Genomic DNA, 15,842 nt, shown 5'->3' on the forward strand with positions numbered 1-15,842 from the left:
TCCTCTATGTTTAACACCGCCACGCACACAGACAAACACAAAAATAGGTACGCAAAATACGACTATCTACAATCTCATGTCTGGAGGTTGGATTGGTAATTTCATTTTTGACATCCACACCAACATCAAGAGACGCTACTGGACATTTTGATCAAAACCCCTGTTACTGTTTTGTTGAATTTGTCTGTTTTCATCCATAAATCCTGTGGCGTGCTGTCTGACTAAACAAACTTTGAAATCAAACTGCAAAACATTACAGGAGCTTCTCACAGGTTTCAAGCAAACAAACCACCTTTCAGCTCAACTCTTTTTTTTGTTGCCATCACTTCATTTGCAGTAAGTAGCACTGTCAAATCCTCTGTAAGGCACTCAGGCCTCTCCATTTTACTCTTACATGAGTACGTACGATGGACCGTTTACCTCCATTATACAGCAGCAGCCACATTACACAGATCCCTCTTAAGCCCATTGCGTTTGCCCTCATTAGTGGTATTAATAAGTAATTCAGCTCTCTACCTTCTCCTTCCTTCTCGCCATGTTCTATCGCTGTACTCTGCCTGTGGATCGCCAACCTTTAGTGGCCCGTTAATTGCTTTCCTTTCTGAATAATTCCCCGCCAGCAAGCAATATTGCCGGACACATTGTCACCAGTGGGTATCTATGACACATGGCTGGTGAGAAGTTAAATGGGTAGGCCAAATGACGCTCCGTGGCCGGGGTGATGATTCTGACGATAATGACCGCGGTGATAAAGGACGCTCCTCTAGTCTAATAGTGTTTGATTTCCCCGTTGGCCAGTGAGGGGAGAGATAGGAGGTATCAGGGTTGTTCATCCAGTGAGAATGACCTTTAATTTCACAACAAGGCCCCGCAGATAGCAGACGCATCTCCCTCCCTCTCTCCCTTCCCGCAAACCCTCATTAGATCGCCGAGGCGGGGTGCAAAAGTGAAACTTTACTCGGCTGCGAGCTGGAGAAGTTTACAAGGTCGACCGCCATCGCCGGGCGTATGAATTTCAAATGATCTCGGTCTCTCTTGAAAGCATCATCTTGTGGAATAACTCCGGAGAAACACATCAAATCTGAAAGTGCGTGGTCTGAAATCAATATCTGACCTTTAAGTGAGACGGAGGGAAAAGTGAATCTGAACTCTGATAGTCTTTCAAATTCTGAACTAAGAACACCCACGCAGTCTTTCTTTGAGAGCCTTGCATAATCATCCACCTTTCTTCAACGGTTAACGCAAAGCTGATTTTCACAGAGGCTCTGTATGGCAAGTGTTTTTTAAAAATTTTTTATTGATATCCAAACGTTTTCTGGCACAACGTCACCAACCACAAGGTTTCTACGGAGAGAGACAAAGATCTGGTGAGGTGAAGACCTGAGAAAACAACTTTATTCGTAGGCTGAAGCGTTTTGGTTCATGGGTCATTACGAAGCACTGAACAGTTTGTGTTTAATGTAAAAAGTATAATACATTATATTCACACAGAAACAGGCTCACCAATCCGTATTCAAACGGTTCAACCACATCACAAATTAGAGATGCAAATCTTCCAGAGATTAGATTTATTTTTAGGATCACAATTCGATTCAGAAACTGTTTTTATTTCACAAACCAAGTATTCTTTTCATACGGTCGAGAGATTCGGTTTGAATTATTTGACTGACGAGGAAAACACTAAACATTTATTTAAAATAATAAGTTTCCATACTGTATCAAATCATCATGCCTTCCTAAAATAATGACAGAAGTTCTTCTGTTTTTGACAAAAGTGGTGCAAAAATCACAATGTCTTTCTTTCCAGAAGATGTTTCAGGCAAAAAAAAAAAAAAAAAACAGTTTTGGCAACAACAACAAAAAAGACTTAGGACATTATTTTAGGAAAGTGACGAAATTCCAACAGTTTATATTTGTGTAAACTTTTTATAACTTAGATTACCAGTATTATGTTAGCTTAGCTGCATGGGTTTTTCTGACATCAAAAGTATTAAATAATTATTCAAAATACATACAGTGGGTGAGTGGACGCATAATACAGTATGTAGTGTACCTGCGAAATGGAGCGGCAAAGTCGATTCAGAACTTTCAGCACTAGGAATTGTAATTCTCTTTGTAATAATAATAAAGAATTTTTTTTCTGCACTTCTTGCACAAATATGCAAATTTCCCATATCAACAAGTAGCTGAAATTGCTCGTTGCAATCACAGGAATGCTAAAATATAAAACTGGAATTAAAGAAAATCACTTAACAATGTAAAAATGTATCTCTATAAAATCAAATTAAAAACAAAACAGGAGCTTGTTAACCGATTGGTCCTCATCCACGCATGTAGGAAATAAACTTTTTAGATAAGTTAAAAAATACCCACAATGCCTCTTCTCTGTGTTGCACCTCTTTATGGGGGCTTAATGGTTTTAATAAGTGATGCATTAGTACAGGTGAGCCACAATGTTCCTCATTAAAATGCTTAGAACTGGTTAAATCCTTCCTCACAATAGAACTTTTATGTTCATTAATTTGTTCTAGGACAATATGTTTCTCGCTCCTATATATTTTATTGCATGGGACCAATCACATTTTTAATTTTGCTGGCGTTTAAACCTTTTCCATCAATGATTTCTCCACTAATGGGAGTGTCTAAATGATTTGGCATTTTCAGGGTATCAAACATTCATGCAAGATCCATATTTGAAATTACCTTAGTTATCAGGTTTCAAAATTAGTTGGGTTTTTTTTTTTTTTACACTAGTAAAAACTTTTTTGCATTAGTAGAAATCTAGATTTTTACTGGTAAAAAATTTTAATTCTCTAAAAATGTAATTCTCACTTTGTAAACTACATTTCACTGCAATTTGGGCGTGCGTCTCTGCCAGCTTTGCACATTTGGGAAATCAACGTTTTCCAAAATAGCTCAAACAATGTACTTACAATACAATAAACTTTAATTTGATTTCGATAGACCAACAGGTTTGATTTGGTCTCACAAGACCAAGAAGAGGAACTTATTCTACATCGTAGTTTTGTGGCAAAGTGTACAGTGGTTGTGCCAAGAGACTCTCTGACCCCCGAGACGTGGATATTGGCTGCTTCTCTTTTTGAAATCTGATTGTAGCTGACCTCTGAAGTCAACTAGTTTCAATAAATTTTATTTTGGTTGTCAGGGTAAAGAGGTAATGTAAATTGTCACCTTCCTAAAAATAATGGTTGATGTGATTTTTGCCAAAAGATGTTTTAGCAGAAAAGAAACTGGCAAAAGAAAAAAATACTTGGGCCATTTTTTTATACTACGATGTGTTCAGATTTAGATCCGTAAAAAAAAAGAAAAGAAAGTTAAACCATGAATTTGTTTTCCTTCCACTTCACAATTATGCTTATAACGTCACCGAACGTGGGGTAAGAATGCTCCGGAAAGACACGGTACACCGGTTAGCTTGGCTCCACGGCACCAGAGCAGAGAATAGGGGCATGAAGCTTCTCTCAATCTCTCATTTTATCCCTCGTCTGTTTAGACAAAACCCAATACCCGCCCAGTGTTCCAACAATAAGCCTCAGATAGGAGGGGGAGGAAGGAAGAACGAATAATACTCAAGTGCTACAGAGGGAATCTGTTGTTATCAATGCAGCGCTCCAGAGGACAGGCTCAGCAACGTTCCCAATGGCGCGAGGCTGTCAAGTCAATGGGAATGAAAAATACAATTTTTATCTCCCTCTTACAGCTGCCCCTACTGACCCCCTCTTTGGCGGAGAAACGTGAAAAAAAAACCAAAAAAACCTCACCGATAACAGAGGGCCCACAAGGGGAGGATGAATCCTAATCGCTTCCCAACATGTGTTGCTGCAACGCTGTCATGTTCCCTGGGAAGCGCTAGTTAGTATTACAGCACAGACGTGGTCGGGACTCCACGGGAATTCCTATATAAATATGACAGCATTGTTTATGCATGAGCTCTCCTGCCTTTTGGACAGGGGAGGTGAATGTGCAACGCTGGTGCTTCGACAACACCTGGGCTATTTACCGGATCAGGTTTGACGTGAGCTATTTGTCCGTATAAAGCTGTCAGTCTCCAAATTGTTGTTTGGTGTCCTGCTCGTCTCTGCTGCTTTTCCCTCAGTCCTCGGCTGTATTTCTGGGACAGTTGATCTGTCTCCTGTAATGTCATACAATGTATGAGTGGAAAGAGGAAAAAAATGTTGTTTTTGTTGTTGTTGTTTTCCTTTCCCATCTTAGAAATGTTGCCAAAACATGGCATCACTCTGCTTCACCACTAGGGTCTTCTGTTCCTAATTTCTCTCATTCAGTCTCTGGCTCTTTGTATACAGTATGATATACAGTTCAAACCAGATACTTATATTGAAAGTATGAAAACATACAAGTTTTTTTAGTTTTCAATTTCCATGACAAATGTGCACAACAAAACTTTGTTGATATTCTGCTGTCAACCCCCCCCTCCCTCGGCTCCACCCAAGACTCAAATCAGTCACCGCGGCGACAGGAAGCAGCTAGAAACAGGAAGCGGAGGCGAACGACAAGATGTGGCTGAAGGGCAATCTGATGCCCTCCTGCTTTTTCCTCCATCGGTTTACGGCTCTATCTTCTCCCTTCTCTTTACCTGCATCTGATTGTTGCGTTTACTGCTTTAAAAAAACAAAAAAAAATGCTGTAATTATGATCTCATGTGAATCTATTTGTCTCTCCATTAGGAGGGTGGATGGGGGGGGGGGTGCGTCTCTCAAAAGGCACGGCAAGAAACAACAAGAGCGCATAATGAGAGCAGAGACCATTAAAAACCTCGAAGTCCTCGAATATGATAAATTATACACGGCTTGGAAGACATACTTACATTCGGCTTGCTTTGCCCGCTCGTCGCGGCCAACACACTTAGGCCAGTAATGTATGGTTAATGGGACGACTGGGAATATTGCGAGAGAAAGAAGAGGCATCTGAAAAATAAGCACTTGCGGTTAAAAAAATAAATAAAAAATCATGCCTTTTCGCTCGTAGAGGTCAGCAGCCTGGGGTTCATTTATCATGTTGGAAAAATGTCAATTTACCGCCTCCCCCCCTCCCTCCACTCCTGGAGAATTGGTGGGGTCTTCTCATGAAATTGTTCAAAGAAGAACAAACGAAGAAAAATGAGGCTCTTATGTCAGATATTATCAGATGCTTTACTGCCAGACAAGTTTTTTATTTTTTAAAGAAAACGCACCTGCTCCGGTTGGTACAGTATTGGTGTGCGAGTCCAATTCAATATCTCATTACTTTAGGTGTGAATAGGTTGAATGGAGACTATGGTCAGTGCGTCTTGACGATTCGCCAGAGTACATACAATAAAAGGCCAGCGCTTCTGTCTGATATTAAGTATTGATTTGGTAAGATTGATCTAAACAGCGGCCATATTAAAAGAACACTGAAAGAGAACCAGTGAAGCACGTAGTCTTAAAAAACAAAAAAAAGAGCTACACTGAAGATGAGGTAGGGGGAAAAAAAGAAAAGAAAATAGGATCAACAGCAGATACCTGGAATGTGCCTGGGGCTAGAAACAAAAAAAAAGATGAGAATTAAAGAGGAAGACCAAAAGAAGTGGAAGGATAGCATGAGGCAGAGAGAGAGGGATGCTTCGCGCTCAGGGTGACACTAATTGGAAGGTGTGCTGCTGCTGGTGGGGAGCTCAACGTGGATCCCCGTAGACGTCTGCGGCGCTGGATCGGGGAAACTTTCAGGTTGTTGTGGCAGGGAGATGTCAGGAGTGTTTGTTTCGGTGTCGGATCTTCGCACGGCTCTCAGCGTTAGCAAGAGGAAGATGGATGAAGAGGTGGAGTGAGGAGACGAGCTTGGCAGATATCCTCTTCTGACACTCTTCCATAATGTCTTGCAAAGGTTTTCACACACCTCGAACCTCCTCACATTTCGTCATGGTACAATCTTTAACTTGTATTTTGCGGATCCTTCTTGTTTTTTTTTAGAATATAATTGTGGGATATGAAGGATAGATAAGCTGAATACCAATATGGGGCACTTTTGTGTTCATCCTACGTGACTCTTACACCCGTAAATAAAATTTTGAGCAACCAATTTCATTCAGAAGTCAACCATTTTGTGATTTCAGTCTGTTTGTGTATAACTTGAGAGTAAATGGTTGATTGCAGTTATTGTACTTTAAACTACTTTTAAAAAATAATGTTTGTCAAAACTGTTACTATGTTGTGACAGTGTAATATGAGACAGATAATCTGAAAAAATCAATCTCTTCCCAAGTCTACTGTTGCTGTCTGTCGAAATACATCGCTCCTGGTTTTAGTAAACAACCAATCAGACAGAAGGAAGGTATTAGCGTTGTCAATAAGCCTCATGTACACGCTGCTTTATGTGCTAATGGTGGAGGAACAACTCCAGGAAAACGGTTTACCCACCGTCATAGCATGAGTGACATGTACACGAGCATGATTGACAGCACTAAGACACTCCTCCTGGCTCTGATCGCTTGTTTCTTGTTAACACTGGGAGAAGGCAGAGGAGCTAGATTTTTTAGAATCATTATCTATCTCTTTCCATATTTTATTTTATATTTTTTTTTACATATTTTTATAAGATTTGTAAGACATTCACTTGGGATGATATTATTTTGGAACAAATATTTACCCTGAGCTAATCCACAACTTCCTCCCTGACCTGTGCGGTGTTTTCCTGGGTCTTTGTGATGCTGTTTGTTCGACCTCTGAGGTATTGAAATGCAATTACGTGCTGATTTCCTGTCATACTGTCTTCGCGAGCGGCTGTGTAGCAGGTGCACCTTCTCAGCTGAGTTCCATTAGCTTATTAACCTGCTGCTTATCTGTGTCTTTTTTTTTCTTACCCCCAGAATCTTGTCAATGCCAGTTTAGTGACACTGTTGTGGGCTGTGGCCTCATCCTAAGGAGGAATGACTTTTCTAGCCTTCAGACTCTGTCCTGTCTGACTAAACCTGTTCTTCCTATTTTCAGGGAATTCGTCTTTACTTATCTGTCTGCCCTGTCTGTCTGTCACCAATCAGTCAACTCGGTGAGCCCGTCTTATCTGTCTGCCAGTCAGCCCTCCTTTTACCTGTCAACCTGGCCGACTTCACAGTTTATTTAGAACACAAGTTCAGCTGTTAGCTCAATGCAACCGTTTAGCAACCCGCCTAAAATCTTGTAGTACCTTAATGAAGATGAAGAGAAGTTTGAGCAATTTTATTACAATACCTTAGTCTTTATTCCTACACATCATTCGCCTGTCCAATGGGATACTGAAGAAAACATTGAAGATTTCCTATGCTATGCTTCCTTGAACAGGTTAGGATACATCTGTATGCTGTTCAAATCAGGTTCATTACTGTTTTAGCATGAAATCAATCTCAGATAATTCATCCCAACTCAATGTTAAAAATGGCTGCAAAAAGATGTGCAATTATACATCCATACATCTTCGAAAAGCAGAAGTGGAGCCTACTGCACAACCAACAAGAATCAGTGTTCCCAGATTGGGCTGCTTTTGAGCACATTTGGCTATATACAGTATATATATATATATAATCAGCATGAATTCAAATAGAGGTTGAGATTTGTGCTGGGTTCTTTTGGTCAGGTTTTAGGTTGTTTTGGGGTTGTGAACATTAAGTCAGATCTGGTATCCCGGACAAGAATGCAGCAAGTGGTTACTGGATGGTAAGCCAACAACAAAACACTTCTCTTTTTCAGTAGCCATTGTGCAGCGCATACCAGCTGACCAAATATGCTGGAGTTCCGCTTGGGTTGCTAGGTAATGGGGAGGCTAGACCAGGTTGGGGTTGCCAGGTGACAGGCAGTGTCTGCTTATGTTTGACTTTACATTCAGGAGGTTTTTGAAACGGCTCACTTTCCAGACACTAATAAAACATTAACATATCGCCAAGCACATTTGAAGCACTTGAATTGTTTTTTATAAGCAGTAGTGGAAATAGAAAAAAGTGCAAAATGTGAATTTTTCATAATACGTCCCCCGTAAAGGAAAGCTACAGAAGTCCCGTTATACTCTTGAGCCGCTATTTTTGAGGGATGCCGTCAAACCTGAGGTTGCCCTTAACAACTGTGCTTCATGTCCTTTGAGACGTGAAATTCTAAACAGCACTGAGTAAGTGGAGAAAGCGACTTGTCGCAGTTCAGCAAAGAATACCCGGAGATGGATTTTTCGTAGAGGTGTGAACTGATGAAACAGGCGCTTTTTGCTGGAGCAGAAGAATGTGACAGTGGTTCTGTCTCCAAAAGAGACATTGTGCCATGCACTCTCATTATCTCTAGGCATGTGCTGGCTCAACTCCCCCTTTCCCAAATTTGCTGCCAGGTTTTTGAAAGGTTCTTCCTGAAGGTGTGAGGAACAAGCTTTTTGCTCGCTTGCTCTGGTGACAGCCTTTATTACCCATCTGTATGAGTTTAAAAGGTCTGTGATCTTTATGAAAGACAGTCGTTTCTCAATTGATTAACTTGCAAGCCAAGAAACCTAGAAATGGTTTAATTTTCTTATAAAAAACGTGTGAAGAACTTTCTAGAAATGTTAATCTATGAGGGATTGTAATTGTACACTTGGAAAAAGATGCATTTGGAATAAATTAAATCTCCACATATTAACCCTAATATGGGGAGATCAAAAAACCAAACAGCTAGCTTCAAAAAAACGGTTCATGTGGTTGCAATAAATATGTAAAAATTGGCAATTATTTTTTAAACGCCATAAGTTTTATTTTTCTATCTGTTGTAGCTTTTTAAAAATGAAGACAGTATCCCAGATCCCAGGCATTCTAGGATTTTTATTTTAATGATTTTTTTAAATTATTATTATTTACTAAAATCCTTTTTAAACAACTGGTAGTAGCTTCACTAGCAAACTCTTGATGTGCTTTGGATGGTCCTTCTATTAAAGAAAAACTGCAGTCTGTTTTCATGTGCAAAGATGCTAATTAAAATATATAGTTCATAAAAGCTCAATTCAGTTTATTTATACTTTTCTGTCAAAAGCTGGTAAAAAAAAACATTAATAGTTACTACACATGATGACTTCCTCAAGGCGGAGCTTCAGAAAGAACAAGAGTTTCTTAAAGAGACAGAGACCCAATTTCAAGGCATTGAATTACAAAGTGAAATTTCTTTTAAGTCATATTTGATATATGTGGCTTTTTTTTTAATAACAACTGAAGACTACACACTTACTTGATTGCATTATAAAATGCCACTGTATAACTGGAAAATACATAATACTGCCCCTTTAAACAAAGACCACCATTGGACAAAAAAAAAAAAAATTGGGACTGACTTGGACCATTTCACTCCCCAACAATACAATATTTCTGGAGTTTGCTCAAATTTGTGTAACACCGAACGTGTTCAGGGAGTTCACACATAAGAGCGCAGCACAAAACCGAACCGTACGCCGTTTTGGCACTCCGGTATCTTCTGTCAGCTCCTACAGACGCTCCATGTGAGTAGGAAGGATGCGCGCGTGCCGTCCTTGGGGAACAGACCCAGCTATGCAGGTCAGGGTGGCTGTGATCTGAATGGAGAGCATTAATATTTAAACGCAGGCTCCTGAGGGAAAGAGACTGTAAATGATTCATGATTTATACCATGAGCTCTCTGCAGCAAAAGCTTGACGCTCCATATTTCACCGATTCCTCCCCTGTCGTGTCCGCCTGCGCCTGCATGTCAAATGTGTTTTGCCTCACGACGAATAATGTCCTCGTTACGCGTTTCCTTGATTAATATTTTTCACTCACCTGTTTCCCATTACACCTTTTTAGCTGTCAACCTTTATTTATTTATTTTTATTCTGTGCATACATGCCTTTACATTTTCATTGCATCATAACTTCTCAGAGCTTGTGGTGAGCTTCCTTTACACCTCTCCAGTTGCCAATGACGGAAATATTATGTGCATATTCATGGACGTGCAACACTGAAGTTTGAATTCTTAGTTTCTGTCATTTTATGGGCAGAAACGGAACAAAATAAATGTTAGAACAAGATTTTACTCAAGAGACAAAACCTGGCTCGTGGTTTCTTGCCAGCGGCAGAAGAGAAAATCCTACAACCGTTAAAATGTGGAATGTTTTCACTTCATGAGTGTCTTTCTCTGAGGTTTTTGTGTTGTGTCCTTCAGTGGTAGCTTGGTGCAGCGCCACCACAGGAGAAGAGGGGAACGTGTCTTTTAGAGGGTTTGTTTTGTGTGACAGCGCAGTGGGAAAAGCGAACCGCAGCGGCAGAAAATGGGATAAATGTTCTAGTCTCCAATCAAACTAAGTCTATTGGGTCAGAAAACACCCGTAGCTAGCTAAAGAGGCTGAAGTTGGCACTTGATTAATTGGGAATCAATGCTAAATCAAAGGGTCATTTCACAGTTTAATTTGCTTTTTTTTAAAAATAAATAAATTTAAAAATAACTTTGATCTGAGTTTATTTATCCAGACTTCAAACTGAATCACTGAAAGAAATTTAAAACACAACTTCATATTCGCTGAAGCTTCTGAGCCACACTTAAAAAAATAATTGCTTTTTTTTTTTTGTTAGGTTTTTTTGGAAGGTGCTGGCGGCATCAAGACAAACTTAGAATAGTGAAAAATATCAAAACACACACACATAGACAGATCAAACCTGGAGTGGAAGATTTCTACAAATGTTAAAAGATTCGTTAAAATACAATTTGAGCTTGTGAAGCCTGTTTTCTCAAAAGAAATCAAATTAAATCGACATTTTTGCACACAAACACAGTTTCCCCAGTGCTTAATTTTACATTGAATTATTTTAAGTTATATAAAGGTCATTTCAAAAAAGGGTCTCACAATATCAGAATTGTGTATTCTACCAGTGTACAGACTGAATGTGAGACTAAACAATTTCAATATAAATCTAATCCATTTTCCATTATTTATTCAAGAAAGGCCCCTTATTTGTTTCCCCCCCCAAAAATAACAATGTAAACAAATCAATGAATCAGTGACTGGAGAAGGATCCAACTGCAAGCTTCAGACTGGGCAGGGAAAAATAAAATATTATGCAGAAACACATCTGTACTCACAGCTTAACAGATGTCTATGCAAATTAATAATACTCATGTTTAATGTATATACATGTAGATTACTTATTACCTATTTGCATTACATGCATATGGATGTGCTTATGTGCATAGGTGCATTAGAATATTTGTATTGGCAAATATGAGTCAATACAGCAGCCCAGCTACCAGATAAAACAAAGTCTCATTTAAAAAAAAAACAAAAAAAAAAAACTGCTGACAATAAATCAGACAACCTGTATTTGTGTCCATTTACAGTGATGGGGAAAAAAATCTACAAGTTAAGTTAACTAATTATGAAAAAGTGTTACATATTTAAAGTCGTTATAACTATAATTTGCATCCGGCAGTTTTTACCGTTACAACCATGAGGGGATAGTTAAGGATTTTTGGAGAGCTTCTGTTTTAAAAAAAAAAAAAGGTTATAAGCAGTGAATAAAGCTTTACTTGGTTTAAATCCGGATCACCAGATCCTGGAGGCTGAAGCTAGAAGTCTGACGTTAAAGCAAAAACTGTTTTAAAAACTTTTGACTCTCATCACTTTTGGATTGGGTGGTCATTTACACAGAAATAGATGATTTTTTTTTTTTTTTTTTTTTTACAAAGAAATAGTGAACTGACAATGTAAAGGTTTTATTGCCAATGTTAAGTGTAAAAAGTACATGTGTCTATGTGGTTTAACAGAATAATGCTGATTTTAAAAACAATTCCTTTAGACAGAACAATGAGGGAAACGTGATTAATTACAATTTTGAAGTAGCAAACGTTTGTTTGGGGGTAAAAGTAAAAATATAAAGACAAACTAAAGAGGTAAAGATTGGACAATAGCGCAGTGGTTGGTGTAAAAAAGAAACATGGAACCAATAAAATTTGGTTTTAGGCCTTTCAAAGTCACTAGTTAAACTGGTTAAACTTAATAACATGTAAAAAAAAAAAAACATTAAGATCTTTATGACTTTAAGTCCAAAAGGCCTCTAGGAACCAGCTGGATTTTCACAACCTGAAAAACTCAGTTTGATTTTTCTCTCCAGAACACAAGTTCAGGGGTTGAGTCCAGTTTGAACAGATTTTTATTTATTTTTTTTTTGCTAGGTGCTTCACCACTGTAGCCTTAGTATTAAACCTTTCTAGTGTAAGTGAAATTAAAAAAAATAAAAGAATAAACTCTCCTGCTAACTTTTGTTCTCCTCTCATTTAAATATCCTCTGATTAGACTTACAATGTTTTGTGATTAAGGAAATGGAACCATAAGTTATAAAGTACTTTACCTACTTTATACACGTAATTCTTAAGAAATCGGACACATGTTCTACGTTAATTACTCCTTACAAATGGCAGCTAGATGCTTTTATTTTTCAGAGTTTCATCTAGCATAATCCCTTCAGATAAATAGTTATAGGGTGATACATCATTCAAAACATTAAATCGATTGGAGATTTTATTATAAAATGTCAACATATTTTAGTGCTTGCAACACGTACCCAACATTTTTTACATTATCATCGGAAGCAAATAAATGACTTTGCGTGAAAGTAGACAGCAGTAAAGCTCAAAGCTAATTATGTAATGACTGAAATGATAAAGATCACTATCACAGATATCAGTTTCATTTGTGTGATTTTTTTTCTTATGGATTTTTTTGCACTAGAGAGACTTTGCAGCTCGGCTACGGTGCAGATTAAATTACGTACGTTACCGTATCAAATTTAATGATCCTGCAGCCTCATTAAAGGGAACTACAATTAGTTCTAACAGTAGACTTTATTAAGAGAAATATTTCTTTTAGATGTAAAAAAAAAAAAACACTAGAAATATTGTAGGCTGTTTTGTTTTTATAAATTTAAATAAAATATTATCACACAGACGTTACCATTTTTCTTACGCTGCAATGCATTCTGGGTAAATGACGTGTAACGATTGAACCGCTCTATGTCTATCCAGCCCCAAAACAGGTTCGTTACTCCTTCTCAGTTTGAACCGGAGCGCGTTGACATTGATGTCAATGTGTTACTCGTAAGTGGTAATGAAGATGAAGCGAACATAACGGAGGAAGAGGACGGAGTTGGTGTTTCTGCTTGGAGATGCCAACCCAGATGAAGATACGCATGATGGTGTTTGTTCCCTGGCCAGTCGTGTCGATTGGTGACATGGTGTATCAACAGCACCCATTTCTCTGTGTACTCCATCATAAATGATTTATAATGGACGAATTCACTCTGCAAGGACTTCACATGGCTTCCATTTTGCTGCAGCAGCCAGTTTTTTGGACATCCCTTTTGCCACATGTCAAGGATGAAATTCATGGCATTTCTTGTGATTGTTGACTCTCATTTCTTTAATAATTTGTGGATGTCTGTCTGTCTGTGCAAACAGTTGTGACTTTCACTCCAATTTTGCTCTATGTTGTTGAGAGTCTCCTTAAAGCCTTTAATCTCCATTGCGTTGAAGCTTGAAACTTGTGTCCGGTCAATTACCTTAAAGTCAATAAAAAAGGTGTGTGTACAGTATTTGGCTGCACACACATCGTCTCCACAAAGAACAAACTCAGATTTTTCAGATTTTTATTACAGAGCAGTAATTCACTCTGTTCCATGGTCTGTGCTTTTTCAATTACAGGAAACACAAAGTTCTTCCTTAGTTTCGAATATGTATCTTGACAAATTGATTTGAGGTTTATGTTATTACAGAATCGATCAAATTTTGAAAAGTGGATTCCACTGATGAATATCGGTCCTGTTGGAAGAAGGTTTCCTGCTCCCCTGGTTCCTCTCAGTGCAGGCTGAGACTACTGCCATCAGAACTTACAGCCGTTCATACATGTCAGTTCCTGTCTTAGCCGGGATCTCTCACTTTATAACTCTTTTGTGTCCTCCATAGAAATTAATGAGCCACACTGTAAACAATATGTTAGCATCTTTTGTAACTGACTCCCTCTTTTCCATGGATGTCATTTGAGGCTTCTGTATGCTGAGAATTTTGAGAAGACTCCAAAGATGCTGTGTGTTGTGAATCGGGTATTTCCATGGTATTCTCCTCAGATTCTGTATCAGAAAGAAACAAATCCGGTGATTGACAGCCAACCTCATGTTGATTTTCCAGTGGCCTGTCACCCTACAGATGGTCCGTTTGTATAGAGCGAAATGCATCTTCTGGCCACCGCATCGCTGCGTCTGATGTGCTGACAAAGGTTTGCGTTTCAGCATTTGTAGTTGAGGACAACTGCAATAAACATGCTTGTATTATTAATGTACGTACAACGTTGCTATCTTTAAATTGCGAAATAATATTAGCAATAATAATAGATTAAACATGACTGTGTGATCCGACGAGTAGATGATGTGTTCTGTCAGATCCGGTAGCACCTGCTGATGGTCTGGGCTTTGGTCTGGTGTGGGAACTGTGATTTTAAATTCTGTACCAGTGGCAGTGGGACTTACTAGAGCTTCCAGCGTTGCCTGTCTTTCATTTCTTTCCCAGTGATGTTGGCCCGCCAATCGGCGGCGGGGTTTAGGCACTTTGTGACTAAAAATAGTTGTCGTGGCATTTTAGCTTTAGCTTGTGGCGATCAGCTGTCAGCTCCTTCATCAATTTTTTCCATTCAAATGACTCAACTTCAGTTCAGTCTTCTGAACTGAAGTGCTGAGAGCACAAATTTGGGTCCTTAGAATGTTGGGTTCTAGCTACAGCTCTTTCCCATTGTGTTCTCCTTTTTTCCTGGGGGAAGCGGTGGAGACTCACCTCACTGCTTCAGTCTTTTGCAGTTTTGAAATTACATCCAAAGGCACGCAGTGGGGCATGATCTAAATTTACAGTCAAACGCAATGTCATAAAAAAAAAAAACAACTCCGTAAAATCCCTTGCTGCAGGCTCTATGTATGCTATAATATGGAAGGACCAAATGGCGTTTTCAACCCATCATGCATTGCGCAGGTGAAAAAATGGCTACCCCCAGGGGTGAAAAATACAACAAAAGTTGCAATATTCTTGAAGTAATTATGACTTTTTAAGTATCAAAAAAAATTTTTTTTAAGATAATAGGAGAATTACTACATATTTAGGCCAACTTGTTCAACTAATCTTGGATCTTTTTAACTTGCAGGGGAAAATATGACAGAAATTTGACTTTGTAACTACAAAGTGTGCATTTCCTATGAAAATGCAAGTGTGAATGCTGAATGCTCAATACTGAATACTTTTGGTGAAAATGGCAAAAGCATTTGAAGCCAACTGCTGAAGACTTGCAGAAAGGTAAGAAATAGTTCAATCTGGAGAGACTCAGACGGAGATGAGAAGACAATTAGAAGAGTTTATTGACAAACAGAATTTAAAGTCTTTGGCGCTCGGGCCCCGGCTGGGGATAACGGTTATCGCAGCGTTAGCGATAGGCTTCAGATGAGCATCCCCGATGCTGTTAGGAACGTCATCCCCCAGGGCCCGGCACTGGTGGTGGAGGTTGAAAAAGGGTGCGGGCTTCAGGACCGGGTGAATGGAGGAGAAGGGGTGGGTTGAGCTCGGCTAGAGAGCGAAGGACGCCATGAATGAAGGTCCTTATCAGCTGGGACTTGGTCGATGATTGGACGTGACGTGGCTTGGTCCGGCGTTGATAGGTCGACGATTGTGGGCAGGTCGCTTCAATTAACGGGTCCCGGTGGGGATAAAAGAGTCTTCCAGTTTGAATTTGCGCCTAGGCTTCATTTCATGCAGTGTGAAAAACCCAGGTAAAAGCCAAAATTAGCTAAAAAGCTAAAACTAACTAAAATACTAATGATAGCATCTAGG

The sequence above is a fragment of the Xiphophorus couchianus genome, chromosome 13 (assembly GCF_001444195.1).
Source record: "Xiphophorus couchianus chromosome 13, X_couchianus-1.0, whole genome shotgun sequence".
Lineage (NCBI taxonomy): Eukaryota > Metazoa > Chordata > Actinopteri > Cyprinodontiformes > Poeciliidae > Xiphophorus > Xiphophorus couchianus.